Here is a 14,866-nt window from a genome sequence, read left to right as displayed (position 1 = left end):
TTGCTACCCTGCTGCACGTATCAGTTGGCCCAACAAGCTCTGCTGCCTTTGTGGGTTAACTGGTGCATGCGCGGTAAGTATTTCATGCAGGGGGGGCTGGTATACGTGAATTGAAAATAGCAGCACGTCTCCCGGACACAATGGGGAGCCGGGAGCGGGCAGGGGAGCTGGCGGTGCTGGCATGGCTCTGGCGCCCTGTTATCTTCCGGCGCTTCGCCCTCGCTCCGCCCCTGCCTGCACCATCCCCACCTCTACTGACCTGGATGCTACCCCCCCCCCCCCCCCCCCCCCCAACAAGTACAAATGATCTTTAACTGTAAACACTTCGGTTTCCGGCATGCACAGTGATTCCAAATGGACTTATGCCCCTCTCAGATTGATTAAGGGGGTTACCTTATTGGATATACCATTTACACGAAAGCATCTAATTAGCACTTTTAAATGTATAATAGTGGCACTGCACATTGAATGAACACTGTCCTGATGCCCTTTACACTTAAGATTTTTTTTAATTCAGAAATTAGGATTGTGGAGTCTATGCTCAGCTCAAAGCAAATTGCCTCCAATTGCAAATATAAAATATGTAGTATGTAAAATGAAAACTGATTAAGAGTTAGATACAAAGGGAAAATTGTATTAGGATGAGAGATTTGGTAAGAAATCTCTATTTTTTTTTTTTTTAAAGTGCCAATCATTTACACTGCAAAACCAGTTTGATTTTGCAGTGTAAATGATTGCCGCTAAAAAAAAAAAAAAACTAGAGATTTCTTACCAAATCTCTCACTTTCTGATTCTCTCATCCTATTAAATTTCACCCAAACTTTAAATTTTTCATTAAGTCAATGACATTTTTGTGCCAGACATTTGCGTACTGCAGGTGGCATGAGCACGCAACATAGTCACAGGTTACGTAGGGCCTGATTCAGAGATGATCGCACAGCTCTTAATTTTCGGAACCCACCGATCAGGTATACACCGCCTAGCCAGAGTGAGATCCCGCCCCATGCAAGCTTGTGAATTGCTTAGCAAGGCTTGTATACGAATAGCTGCAAATCCATTCATAAGCCGCTCACCATCGTACCTGTGTGCAGTCTGTGTGTAGCCCAGGACTTACTCGGCGGCTGCGATACAAACAGGCTGTTCGGTGCCAGAGCTGACATCACATGACTTCCCCTCAGACACCTAGGCACGTCTGTGTTTTCCCTGACACTCCCAGAAAACAGCCGGTTACCACCCCCAGATACCGTCTTCCTGTAAATTACTTTGCAAACAGACATCGATTAAATGCGGTGGCTTGGAGGCGGTAGGTAAGTTTGGGCGCCGTGGGGTCTGCGGAAGCTATTGTGTTTGTTAATGGGGCCGCCGCCACCACCGAATCTGTTGCTGCCGGCCCGCCAGGACCAGCAGAGCTTCCTGTCTGCAGTCCCGGCGCTCCTCCTGTTAGAATGCCACTTGCAAAATGGCCGCACCCTCACAGAAGATGATTATTAAGGAGGCGGCGAGTCAGCGACCTCCTCTTGCATCCTAAATAACGGTCTGGTGTAAGCAGTAACGGACCGGGCGGCGGTGGCTTTTGCAGCGGTGAGGAGGGGGCACACAAATTATAGTGGCAGGGGGCATACAAAGTGTAGTTACGCCACTGCGTAGCGGGCCGTAGGCACACTTTGCACAAACTCATCCTTACTGTTATTTAACATTAATATTCATTTCAATTCAAATATTTAACTAACTGAATGATGTCGTTGCTATCTCCCTTGTAAATCTGTGTAGAGCAGACTTGCCATTAGCGCTAAATGCAGGTGGAGGCCACAGGAATAGATGAAAGGGTCACTGAGTGAGAGGCTCTTCCCAGCGGAGGATCTGCTCTGACATTGATGACTTGTATACAGCTCTATCTGGCAGGAGTAATACAAGTTCTACATATATTATAGAAGCTGAAGCATTAACGACATCGTTTGCAACAAATGCCTTCTTAAACTTAAGTAGAAGGGAAAGATTCCTGTGCGGAGCTAATGTACAGTATAGTGATCTATCACTCCATGTCATCCCGCCATCCAGGCTGTTTATAAGAGTCTCACCTTTGGATGAGGAAAGTGCTACTTAAATAGATCAGTGTTCTCTTTTAGGAACAGGGCACCCTATTTATTGTATAAGCATAAAGCATTAACTAAGCCATATATTAGGCATCATTTATCACTCCTAATTCTCTTGTGACACAATGGGTCCATCTGTTATCTATAGAATAGTTTCAGTGACAAATTTATTTGAGCGATTGTATATCTGAGCATCGTGTGTGCTACTGTCTGGGCATTCGTACTTCCCGACTTGTTTACCGAACTTCTTGCCATTTAGATACTTATCTTCCACAAACTTTATGTTTCAAAGCCCATAGAATATGAACAAATGGCGTTCAATCTACACAGTAACCACAATTACACTGTGCAGGTGGTCGTTACTTAAAGTCCTTTCAAGACCAAAAAGAAATAGATAAAAGTATTAAGATTTTGTGCTTTTTATGTCTATGGAGTACATGTACAACCTCATTTAGGTTTCCAGGTCGTGTACATAGTGGATATAAATGTTCATGACTCCAGCCTAATATCACTTTAAGATCCACTTACAACTCCAGCCTAATATTTCCTTAAGATCACCTTACGACTCAAGCTTAATACCACCTTAAGATCACCTTACGACTCCAGCCTAATACCACCTTAAGATCACCTTACGACTCCAGCCTAATACCACCTTAAGATCACCTTACGACTCCAGCCTAATACCACCTTAAGATCACCTTAAAACTCCAACCTAATACCACTTTAAGATCACCTTACGACTCCAGACTAATACCACCTTAAGATCACCTTACGACTCCAGCCTAATACCACCTTAAGATCACCTTACGACTCCAGCCTAATACCACCTTAAGATCACCTTACGACTCCAGCCTAATACCACCTTAAGATCACCTTACGACTCCAGCCTAATACCACCTTAAGATCACCTTACAACTCTAGCCTAATACCACCTTAAGATTACCTTACGACTCCAGCCTGATATGATCTTAAGATCACCTTACGACTCCAGCCTAATACCACATTAAGATCACCTTATGACTCCAGCCTAATATGATCTTAAGATCACCTTACGACTCAAGCCTATTATTTCCACCTTAAGATCACTTTGGGCCTTATTTTGGTTCATTCTTTCTGACAAAATCCTTCTAAGATGGGCAAAACCATGTGCACTGCAGGTGGGGCAGATGTAACATGTGCAGAGAGAATTAGATTTGGGTGGGGTTTTACTTCAAAGTGAGATCTATATTGCAGTGTAAAAATAAAGCAGTCAGTATTTTCCCTGCACAGAAACAAAATTACTCACCCAAATCTAATTCTCTCTGCACCTCTGCAATCTGCCCCCCCTGCAGTGCACATGGTTTTGTCCATCTAAGAAGGATTTTGTCAGAAAGAATGAACCAAAATAAGGCCCTTTATGACTTACATACGATTTAGTCACTTTTTAATGTGGTGATATATCTCATAAAAAGCATCCAATTCACATGTTGTTGACAAGAGGTCCGATGCGATTAGCAGTCCAGTGCACATCACATTGGAGCGTCAGGTTTGCACGGGCTGCAGGATAGATCTGTCGGATCGCAGGCAGGATTGGCAATGCATCTTATGAAAAAATACGGCAAATAATGTATTGTGTGCAGTCCTGCTGCAGGGCCTTTCGTTCAAGGGGGGTCCTGTCGCTCCTGGTGGGGGGATCGCGGTTCTGCCACTTACTGGGGGGGGATCGCAGGCAACTTTACACCTCGGAAAAGTTGCCCTTATGCATGGCCAGTTTAACATTTCTGTGTTAGTCAGAGAACATGTCTATCCTCTCCTTTATACTAGTTTGGTGTGTTAAAGCATGGAAGTGTCCTTATTGTGGGGGGGGGGACAACAACTTTGCGTGAGGCGCAAACATTTTTTTAAAGAAAAAAATCATGCCACTGCTTGCCATTGCCGCCCATAGGCCCGTACCTCGCGAGCCTACTGGGAAATCCGGCCCTGACCATAACAGCAGATAATAGAGATAAAAATGTTTTCATTATTATTGTATATATATATATATATATATATATATATATATATATATATTATTTTTTTTTTATTCTGGTTGGTCCAAGTCAGGATAAGGCAGCTATCATTCATATATTTTCGATATGCCCCCATACCTCACTGGCTGCAATTACCCCAATTCCTCCACCTACCAACACCTTAAATTCGCCAACTTGATCTGCCGATTAGCAGCCAGTGATAAATGGCGATTCCTCCGGGAACCAGGGAAATTAGACATGTTATATATGCCCGATTCTGTGATTTTGACCGAAAAGAGGATTGAGACATTGCATCGTTTAAACATACAGTATAATGGGGCAGATGTATTAAGCCTGGTGAAGAGATAAACTGGAGATAAAGTGGAAGGAGATAACGCATCAGCCAATCAGATCCCACCTGTCATATTTCAAACACAGCTGATTGGCTGGTGTGTTATCTCTTCCAAGTTATCTCCACTTTATCTCCAGTTTATCTCTTGTTAAGGCTTAATACATCTGCCCCAGTGTGTTCCCAATCTGCGAGGGGACAATGGTGCTGTAAAGGCTAATGTAACTTACGTAGTGGTGGCCGCAAAGATGAGGAAGTACCCAACAAAAATATGACCATCAATGTCAAACAGCCTCAACCGATTTGTGACGGATTGGTCGTATTTTGCTTTAATATTTCTGTATTGAAGAGAGGGATACACAAAGACAGCATCAATGTACAATTCTTACTACTTTTGTAGTATATTCACTAATACTTTTTTAATTCCTGGTTCCCGTCATGTTTTCCTAGCTGTGTTACATGCTAGCACTGTGCCCTGACAGCCATTAGTAAGCAGATTGTAGAAAGCTGATGTGTAAGGGTGTAGCTGTAACGGTTACAGTTGGCACCATATTCTTAGTGATGTCTGCATCGTCTGATAGGCACCTATTACTAGAAATGGGCTAACTTTCCAATACGTTCTGCTAAATATCCACTTCATTCTAATTTTGGCACAGACATGATGACTATTTTGTCAGCAGAATTTGGCCTGATGTGTCCCCTGTCCTACTCCAGTCACAGCGCACAGCAGAAGAGATCGTCTGCTGTTCCAGCTTTAGTAATAGGCCCAAACGTCAATACGCATATGCTGATTTATAATGGGTGCAGGGTGTTAGCGGGGCCCCGCACTCCAAATCCTGTATCCATATTACACTTACTTTGTGCACCAGCAAACGGGTTCCTCTTACTCCATGGCACCATCTTTTCAATTACATCTTTAGGAAGATGGCACTGCATCCTTGCTCTCGTGCTCATGCACCAGTGGGGTGGACAATCCCGGGATCGGGATCCCGCCCCCAAAATTCCAGGATTGGGATACTCCAATCCCGGAATTTCTGGATTGGACTGCACTTGTACTCTGCGCAGGGTGACCATAAGTGATCACGCTGCGCAGGCCACACCGCCCACTCTGCTGCTATCCTGTGCTCGCTCACTCTGCTGCCGTCCGGCAGAGGGATGCACGCTGCTGGCGCACCAGAAAAAATTGTCAGGGGCGTGGCCTAATTAAAGGGGCGTGGACTGTACTCGCGGCTCTCCCATGAGGCCATGCCCCCGTTTTGACGCTATGGGGGCATAACCCACAAGCTCTGTGAGCCTCTAGCCATGCCCCCAGCCCCCTGGCTGCGGGAATAGATGCTGTGCGCATGCGCACAGCGTTTATTCATCGCTGCTCAGCAGCCGACAGGGGGGACTTCCAACAGCCCCCCTCGCCGCGGGACACCGCCAGCCGTGGAAAGGGACGCGGGAATGCCCCCGAAAACCGGGACATTCCTGCGGTTTTCGGGACTATTGGGAGGTATGGTGCAGCCCGTACTTTTTGTACTAGATCGCATTACATCTAGTTCAGAACACACGCTGGTGTAGCGTATCACATGCGTTTTGTACTAGATACAATCTAGTACAAAATGCACGGAGCACATCGTCTGGTACAAATGCACGGAGCGGCATCAATCTAAAGCGCCAACATCAATAACCGCTCCTTTACATATTAAACTTTATCATTTGTTTGATAATAGCTGTCATCATGTGATACTCTGTGCCTAGTAGTATTTACATGGGTAATATATGTTACTGTCATGACCAATGTAGGATGTCCTTATGGCATTGAAAGTTAAATATATGATCCGTTAATGGATATCTAGTACTCATACTGTATATTGCTATTAGGCTCCTTTATACTGGAAGAGTTGGTTGTAAATCTGAAAGTCATTAAACGTCATTAAAAGATTATTGAAAAACAACGATATTTTACTTGGGAGCTTATTTCTTATTCTCTGGTCATTTTTTGAACGATGTAAACTAACTACAATAACCCAAACCAAAAATATAATAAAAAATAAATAGCAGATATTCAAAATAAAAAATGATGCACAGTATTACATCAATGTAACTGGTGCGATTGCTACCCCTCCAAAGACAGAAATCCCATTCCAAACCACAAATGTCACCAGAACAACTCAGCGGCTTTTTATAAGGTAACTCATGGCCCATTATGTGTTCATTATGTATTGAAAATTAATCAGATCTATACCACATTGTATTGACTCATTCATGTGCAATGACTGACTGACTGACTGAGCCCGCTGCTCTACTGTATAACAGATAATATGGGCTGACAGAGAACACAGAACCTTAGAGTCTGCAGACACAGAAAGGGGAGTGTGGTTTTCTAATAACTCGCCCTATATGACTACTGCTTATTTTCTCATAGTCTAGGATTTAATTTCGGGGAATTGAACAAAATTTTCTATGACACAAACATTTCATTGACTATTAAACAGAATTGGCAATGCTATCGGGTATAAACTATATTTGGTACTTGTGTAGTTTCACGGCGCCACCGCGCGCACAGTCTGTGTCTGAAACTTGGCAGCCTGCCAGACGCTCTGTTTAACTGTGCGCGTGCCGCTCTAGATGTTCTCAGCGCAGCGCGTGGCTGCTTTCCTTATGTAAGCTACGTTATCAGCATAGCGCTGGGCAGCAGCAGCGCACGCTGCCCAGCGCTGACAGGTCACTGTGGTACTTGTAGTTCCACAGTGAAATAGGCAGTCCTGCGCACCGCTGACAACCCGGCAATTTAGACTCCTGCGCACCGCTGACAACCCGGCAATTTAGACTCCTGCGTACCACTGACAACCCGGCAATTTAGACGCTAAAGCGTCTAAATCCAGAGACTCCCTGAACCGGACACCCCGGCAATTTAGAAGTCTAGATTTAGACGTCTAAATCCAGACTCCCTGCAAACCGCTAAGATGGGGGCAGCTAAATTTAGACACTAAAGCCTCTAAATTTAGTAGGGTCTAGGGGTGCACTATTAAACCTGTTCACAATGACACTAGTCGACGGAACAGCTGTCGACCTTGTTAATTCCACTATCCACGCCAACCCAAAGCGTGGCGAGTGCAGTGAGCCCGCGAGGGGCGGCGGTACGCGTCCTACGACCTTTTCATACCCCCACTATCCACGTCGGCGTGGAGTTGATTTTATAAAGTGTGGCGAGCGCAGTGAGCCACCGAGCCCGAAGCATGGCGAGCGGACGCGGATACCTGTGAAGCCCCCGAGGGGACGCGGATACCTGTGAAGGTATCTGCGTCCGTTCGCCACGCTTCGGGCTAGGTGGCTCGCTGCGCTCGCCACACTTTATAAAATCAACTCCACGCCGACGTGGATAGTGGGGGTATGAAAAGGTCGAAGGACGCATACCGCCTCCCCTCGCTGCGCTCGCCACGCTTCGGGTTGGCGTGGATAGTGGAATTAACAAGGTCGACAGCTGTTCTGTCAACTAGTATCATTGTGACACAGGTTTAATAGTGCACCCCTAGACCCTACTAAATTTAGAGGCTTTAGCATCTAAATTTAGATGCCCCCATCTTAGCGGTTTGCAGGGAGTCTGGATTTAGACGTCTAGACTTGCCGGGGTGTCCGGTTCAGGGAGTCTCTGGTTTTAGACGCTTTCGCGTCTAAATTGCCGAGTTGTCAGTGGTGCGCAGCAGTCTAAATTGCCGGGTTGTCAGCGGTGTGCAGGACTGCCTATTTCACTGTGGAACTACAAGTACCACAGTGACCTGTCAGCGCTGGGCAGCGTGCGCTGCTGCTGCCCAGCGCTATGCTGATAACGTAGCTTACATAAGGAAAGCAGCCACGCGCTGCGCTGAGAAAAGCTAGAGCGGCACGCGCACAGTTAAACAGAGCGTCTGGCAGGCTGCCAAGTTTCAGACACAGACTGTGCGCGCGGTGGCGCCGTGAAACTACACAAGTACCCTATATTTAATCTATTGAAGGTGAGGTTTGATTTCTCCAGCAAAGGTGATGTACAGTACAGTTGGATTGTGTTTTGCAACCTTTCACAGGTTACACGAAACGGCAACATATCAATGGTAGTTCTGTATAAATTGTGTCTTTTTTCATGTGCATACTTGCAACACAGTGTTGCACTGAGGACCATCTTAGCGCCCTCTAGCTGTGACTGCACTGATGGTGCACAACTACAAATATGGAACTGAAGAGTTTACCAAACCAGGCTGTTCTCCCATGACAGTGGCAAACACAGGAACATTGTAGAATGTGCTGGAGTCAGACGAAACGGTAGAAGAACCTATTAACAACCCTGGACATTAATAAACATTGGTCTTTTTATACACTGGATACTGCATGGAATACAGTCATAATATTTAACACTATAGATGGTAGAACGCAGTGATGGCTAACCTTTTCAGCTTGGTGTGTCGAAAATCGTAAAAAAAGTGTAGTCTTCCTCGAGTCGCGGGTCACTTCAAGAAATATCAATAGTTTGATGATATTTGCAGAATTATACATATGCCACACACTGTGATGCCAATTACACATATGCCACACATAAATATGAAAGTCAGTGTGAAAAAGCAAGATATAATTTAAGAAAGCTGCACTAATACAGTGTCTGTCAAAAAGGCAGCTACCAGTGCCAATAGAAGCACTGAATAGTGTGGCGTTCGGAGCCTGCAGAGTTTTTAACGGAGACCATGTGTGGGAAACGTGTCCCCTTTCAAAATGGATTCCAGAGCCAAGTCCTCACCCAAAGCTTCTCTGGTAGCCTCTGTCGATCAGGTGCCAGGATTCAGCGGCAGGAGGCAGGTCTGTAGTCCCCAGCAAAGGCCAATCTACAGCAGCGGGGGTGGACTATAGAGAGCGGGAGCTAGCTCTGCTCCCTCCAGCGTATAGGCGACGCCACCCTCTGTCTCTGTCCAGTTGGCGGCGCAGCATATGTGCTGGCTTAACCGCTTCACTTACGCACTTTTGGGTTTTCCTCTCCGCACACCAGTTGGTCAGATGGCACTCAAAGTGCCTTGGCGTGTCACAAATGACACGCGTGTCGTAGGTTAGCCATCACGGGTCTAACATATAGGCTGTATCAAACATATTTAAATATGATAACAAAAGTGGTTAGGAAATGGTTAAACATAGCATAATAAATACATACACTAGCATAATAGAACCAGTGCTACACTTTATAAGCTCACATTCTCCCACCTCGTGGTAAGACTCCTGTCTCTTCCTAGTAGCTGCTCTCTGGTCCAGTGCACTGGAGACCCTACACGCCTATTCATTAAATTGTAAACAGCAGAGCGGCAGTGGCATATTTATAATAGGTGCAGTGTGTGTTTGCCCCTGAATCCTCGCACTGCATCAATTTTTAATATATACATACCCACCCTTCTCGAAGGTCCGTGTACATGGCTGCAGCTCTGCGGAAATCCCTGTAAAAATGACCGCGCGCCATTTTTCCAGAGATCTTTGCATGCGCATTATAGTCTGAGAGGAGGAGTCCTGGACGAAGGAGGCTGCACATGGGTCTCATCTCTTACAATGCCCCCTGCATGGCCCTGCTATTTAAGGGTTCTAGTCACCCTACGCTAATACATGTGACTCAATACATTTATTATGATTTTTATTTTACCCACTTGCTTGTTGACAGGGGTCCATGCTTGTTGCCAGGGGGTGATCCACATCCAGGTAGCACTGGGTCTGCTGCCTTACCCTGACAGACACTAGAGGTCTAGTAGGACCTTTAGCCTCTGTCTCTTAGAAAGCAGCACTCATTTTTGGGAGGCCAGTTTCACAGAGTTTGTGTGCAATAGAGGGGTGTGTGTAATGGAGAGATGTCTGTGTGCCATAGAAGGGCACCTGGAGGGCCGGACTGGCTATCTGGCACTTCTGGTAAATGCAGGAGGGGCTGATTACCTGGTGTACCGGTCTGGGCACAGAGATAGCTGGGATCCTTATTTGTCCAACCCTTCCCCCTTCAACGAACGTGTACAGAAGAGAAACTGGGTGTTGTGCAAGACCGGGCTCTGACTCCTGGCACGCCCCCCTTCAGCACCCTTTAAGAGGCACCTGCGCCTTTGGTTTCCATATGCATGAATCCCAGAGCCGGAAAGCAGTCTTTGTCCATCGCTGGGGTAATGGGGAGGTGCCTGGGTACAAATGTGCGAATTGTACTCCAATTCTAGTTTCCAGTACAGAATTGCACTCGACCTCTAAACAGAACAGCAATTCATGTTGTGAGCCCTCAACTGTTTGTTAAGAGTTTTCTGGTACCAGTTAGACATTACCAATAGTTACCAACAAATCAATAATCAGTTGGATTTGGCTGAAATGAGCAGACAAATAGGGATAAATTTACTAAAACCACTAAAAATGAACGTTGGTGAGATTGCCTACTTTTGACTTCTTAGTAAATAGTACATGTCAAGGGGGCAGGGATGAGTCTAATGTCACCAAGCCCCACCCCCATGTCAGTCAAATGCTGCAATTTGTGGGTCTGGGGCTAAAATTACATAAAATGAAACTATTCGCATCATTTTAGTCCCGACCCCGCCACAGACCCAAGAAATCCAATATTTGTTTCAGCGGGGAAGGGGGGGGGGGGGCTATGGCAGCAATGTGGAAGATTCCCCCACCTTCCAGAGGGGCCTCACGGCTATTCCGGGAGGGTAGACAAGTATGGATTGGTTGCTATGGGGACATCACCTCTTTTCATTTTTAGAAACTTTAGTAATTATACCCCATAGTGATTCATTTCTTTAGACAAGATCTCCGAGTAGGAGCAACCTCATCCATCCACCACCCACACACTTAGAAGCCGGATGTCTCCATAATCAGCAGTGGCCATGTTACCGGATCCCTCGCGGCAGTTTTAGTCCTAGTCATTCTATTGCAATGGAATCTTATTGGCTGAGGGTATTATAACAAGGCATGCCGAAATGCGATTTTATAGATTCCTGTATGATTTCAAAGGAAATGATGAATGTTTTGGAGTTTCAAATGTCCCATTATGATAAAATATGCTGAAAATAGACATCCTTCCTCTGGTGCATTTTAAAAATAGGAAGATCAACATTGTAATCATCAACATACAATTTAGTTTAAAATAATATTTGTGCCAAGACAATAGGCTATGACTACTGTATGGCCAAAGGCTGTAACCATTATATATGTATTATAAACATATGGTTTTATTTTATTCATTGCTGTAAATGTCTGTAAACTTTTTATAAAAAAAAATTCCCTAAGTTTTTGACATTTATTCCTGAAAATATACTCCATCATTTTCATTATTGAGCAGCTGAATGGTCAAATTCCTCTTGTATACTGAATTGGCTTCAGAAGTTCACATTTATGTCAGTAAAGGTTGTCAAATTCCAAAGATTTGCATTATTATTATTACTAGTCAAAAGTCTGTCAAAATGGCGGCTTCTGTAATGTACTTTCATTTTGAGCTGTGGCAGTTTTTGCTTTTACTTTGAGCTGTGACCATTAAAAGTCCACAAACTCCCCACCCCACCCCTAGTGTCTATCTGCTCCTACCTCCAATCTGTCTTAACAGCTCCCTCTCTCCAATATGTAGCAAGTTTGAAACAGATCAGTGTCCCTGCAAAAATTGCTTTCAATTTGGAGTCATTTAGTCCGTCGAGTGGTCACTAGTTGTACTTCATAGAGGTCAGGAGTAGTTAGCCTTATATATATATATATATATATATATATATATATATATATATACAGTATAGTATATATACATATATATATATATATATAATATGTGTGTATGTATGTGTGTGTGTATTATAACCCATTTCAATAACATGTCATGGCAGGCATTGTAGAACACCAGGGGTATTCTATCACAGCGACAATCTACATTTATCTCACACTCCAGCCATCAAACATCAATGTATCTAAATCATCAATGGTTTATGAGCGATGGTCAATACTTTTGACATCGAAGGGAGAGAAGCAGATGATTTCTCATCATCTATTTTACAGAACCACACAATGGGTATGGTGTTTTGTTTTGTTTTTCTACGAGATGTGTGACACGGTGCCCTCCTGACACCCATGATGCTCCGCTCTCAGGTAAGTAAAAGTACAGGGTTAACCATCATTGTCCATCGATTGGATAGTTTGGAACCATTGATAGCCAATTGACAATACGTAATTAATGTATGGCTTTCATATAACCACATCATTCACAGAAGGACTCAATATTACTGTTGTGCGCAGTGGCCCAATTGTTTGACACTGCACATTCATGTCATGTCACACTGCGCATGCATATAAGCCACAATGCACATGTGCTGCCATGGTCTTGCAATGGTGGTTGCAGTGAGGACTTAATAGCAAAGTGATTGACCACAAGGGAACGTTTGTTTTTGAGGAGTGTCAGAGGTTGTGACTGTGATCTTGTATGCAGTGAGCATGGCTCCAGCATCTAACTTCCACCAACAACGCTGTGTGATCATAGAGTTATTCAGTAAGTTAAGGTTAGATCGATGTTGCATCCTAATAGAAATCCCAGAGGCTGTGATGGCATTTGCAGATTTGTGCACAAGTGGCTGCGATGGCATTTGCATATGTATCTCTGAATAAGGCCCATTCTCTGCAGGAAAATATCCACACAATTAAATGTTGGGCACTTCGCAGAGGTAGTGTATGGAAGCCTATAAAGGAACATGTTCAGATATCCAGTTGAAGCCATTAATGGGTCTTTACGCAATTATGTTGAGCAACAATGAGCCAAGTTAACTCATGATGACCAGCAACCCAATTTTGCTTGCCTGCAAACTTTTATAGTAAAGATTTGTTGGTGTCCCCTTTAAAATAAAATAGGTAGTAGTTTGATCACTTTCTTACACTGTGTGTTTGCTCTGTGATACCACCCCGTGTGTGTGTTTGCTCTGTGATATGTGATTGGCTGCTATGGAATACAGAACATTGGTGCCACCGTATTCCACGTTATGGAATACTGTGTGCTTTTTGTTTCGTGTTATCATTTTCTGTGTTGTCAATTCGTGTTATTATCTGACTATTTCTATGGGAACTGAAGACTTTCTGTTGAGTAGTTGCTGTCTCGCCATGTACAGTACTGGGATTTGTTGTGTCTTAAGAAATGTGCTGTTGGACAGATTGCATTGAAGTGATGGGATGTGGGCTTACTCCGATTAGCCATAAGCCTTGTTCTGTACTATAATGAACCAAGAAGTGTTGTGTCTTCTAACTTCAGTTAAGGGGTTGGAGTCAGTGCTGAAAATCTGAACACACACATATATATATATTCATGGTAAAGAGCGTCACTCCCGGTCTTGTTAATAGTGAAAAAGTGCATTATTTATGTCTACAGCATTTCTGGCTTCTGAAGCCCAAAACGCTGTAGAGGTATATAAAGCACAGTCTTTTCACTATTAACAAGGCTATTTACCTGTGAATATAAGAAGGAATATAGGGTCTCTCAGGAGCAGCCACGCTGGCGAGTACTACATTTACATTACCTTACCAGTGCCGGTGTCAGGAATCGCGGCGCGTATCCATCCCTCCGACTGATTCCCTTACCCGCACGATGGTGCGTCCTGAGACGCAAATCACTATTCAGCTATGTCCCCGGTCATTTCCAGTGCCATGATGTGCAGGGCGTTTCCCTGGGGCCTAGTCGGCGTCCCGCACTGATTCCAAACTAGTCCCGTGCTGCATGGGCACCGCCATGACCCTTGCAGTCACATGACTGGATTCCTCTAATGATTTCCCTGTAACCTTGATACTCTGACCTGCACTTAATCATGTGAGCAAGGTGTGCACAGGTACTTCCTGGGGTTTATTGATGCTGTGACTTGCAGCCAATCACAGACAGGCAGGAGGAATATAGGTCAGGACTCTGGCCCTTCCTTCTTGCCTTGAACAGCTTGTCTGATCCCTGAGTACTCCGGAAGTCATCATTCTAGGCTCCAGGTTCTCTAGAACACTATGGCCCTTATTCTGGTTGGTGCGGTCCGTCCCGAATCCTCAATTCCCTAGTCGACATAGGCGTCGACTCTCAATGCCGACGCAGACCCTGGCGACTCTCAATGCCGACGCAGACCATCTCGGCTCCAAGGCCGACGCAGACCCTCTCGGCTCCCAGTCCGACGCAGACCCTCTCGTCTCCCAGGCCGACGCAGACCCTCTCGTCTCCCAGGCCGACGCAGACCCTCTCGTCTCCCAGGCCGACGCAGACCCTCTCGTCTCCCAGGCCGACGCAGACCCTCTCGTCTCCCAGGCCGACGCAGACCCTCTCGGTCCCCATGCCGTCGACATCTCTCTCCGGCTTCCAGGCTGTCCACAGGTATCTCCGGCTCCCAGCCCGATGCAGTCCACAGTTCCCAAGGCTACTCAGTCCGCGGCTTCCAAGCCAAGAGTAAACCAAAGACTTTAGTTCACCAGCACTCATC

General features: G+C 45.2%; 1 protein-coding gene and 1 long non-coding RNA gene across 4 annotated transcripts in view; one reads left to right on the top strand and one right to left on the bottom strand.

Moving 5' to 3' along the window:
- The window catches only part of CCND2 (cyclin D2), a 565,323-nt gene that overhangs the window by 415,041 nt on the left and 135,416 nt on the right, over positions 1-14,866 (top strand). The window lies entirely within an intron of this gene.
- The window catches only part of LOC146072291 (uncharacterized), a 64,352-nt gene that overhangs the window by 8,127 nt on the left and 41,359 nt on the right, over positions 1-14,866 (bottom strand). For all 3 annotated transcript variants that reach the window (XR_014473033.1, XR_014473035.1, XR_014473034.1), the window contains exon 2: positions 4,661-4,768. This is a non-coding gene — a long non-coding RNA (uncharacterized LOC146072291). The remainder of the gene's footprint in view (positions 1-4,660; positions 4,769-14,866) is intronic.

Source organism: Crinia signifera, chromosome 4 (assembly GCF_055691185.1).
Source record: "Crinia signifera chromosome 4, ASM5569118v1, whole genome shotgun sequence".
NCBI lineage: Eukaryota > Metazoa > Chordata > Amphibia > Anura > Myobatrachidae > Crinia > Crinia signifera.
Note: the sequence above shows the minus strand (reverse complement) of the source record. Positions and strands in the feature narration are given on the sequence as shown.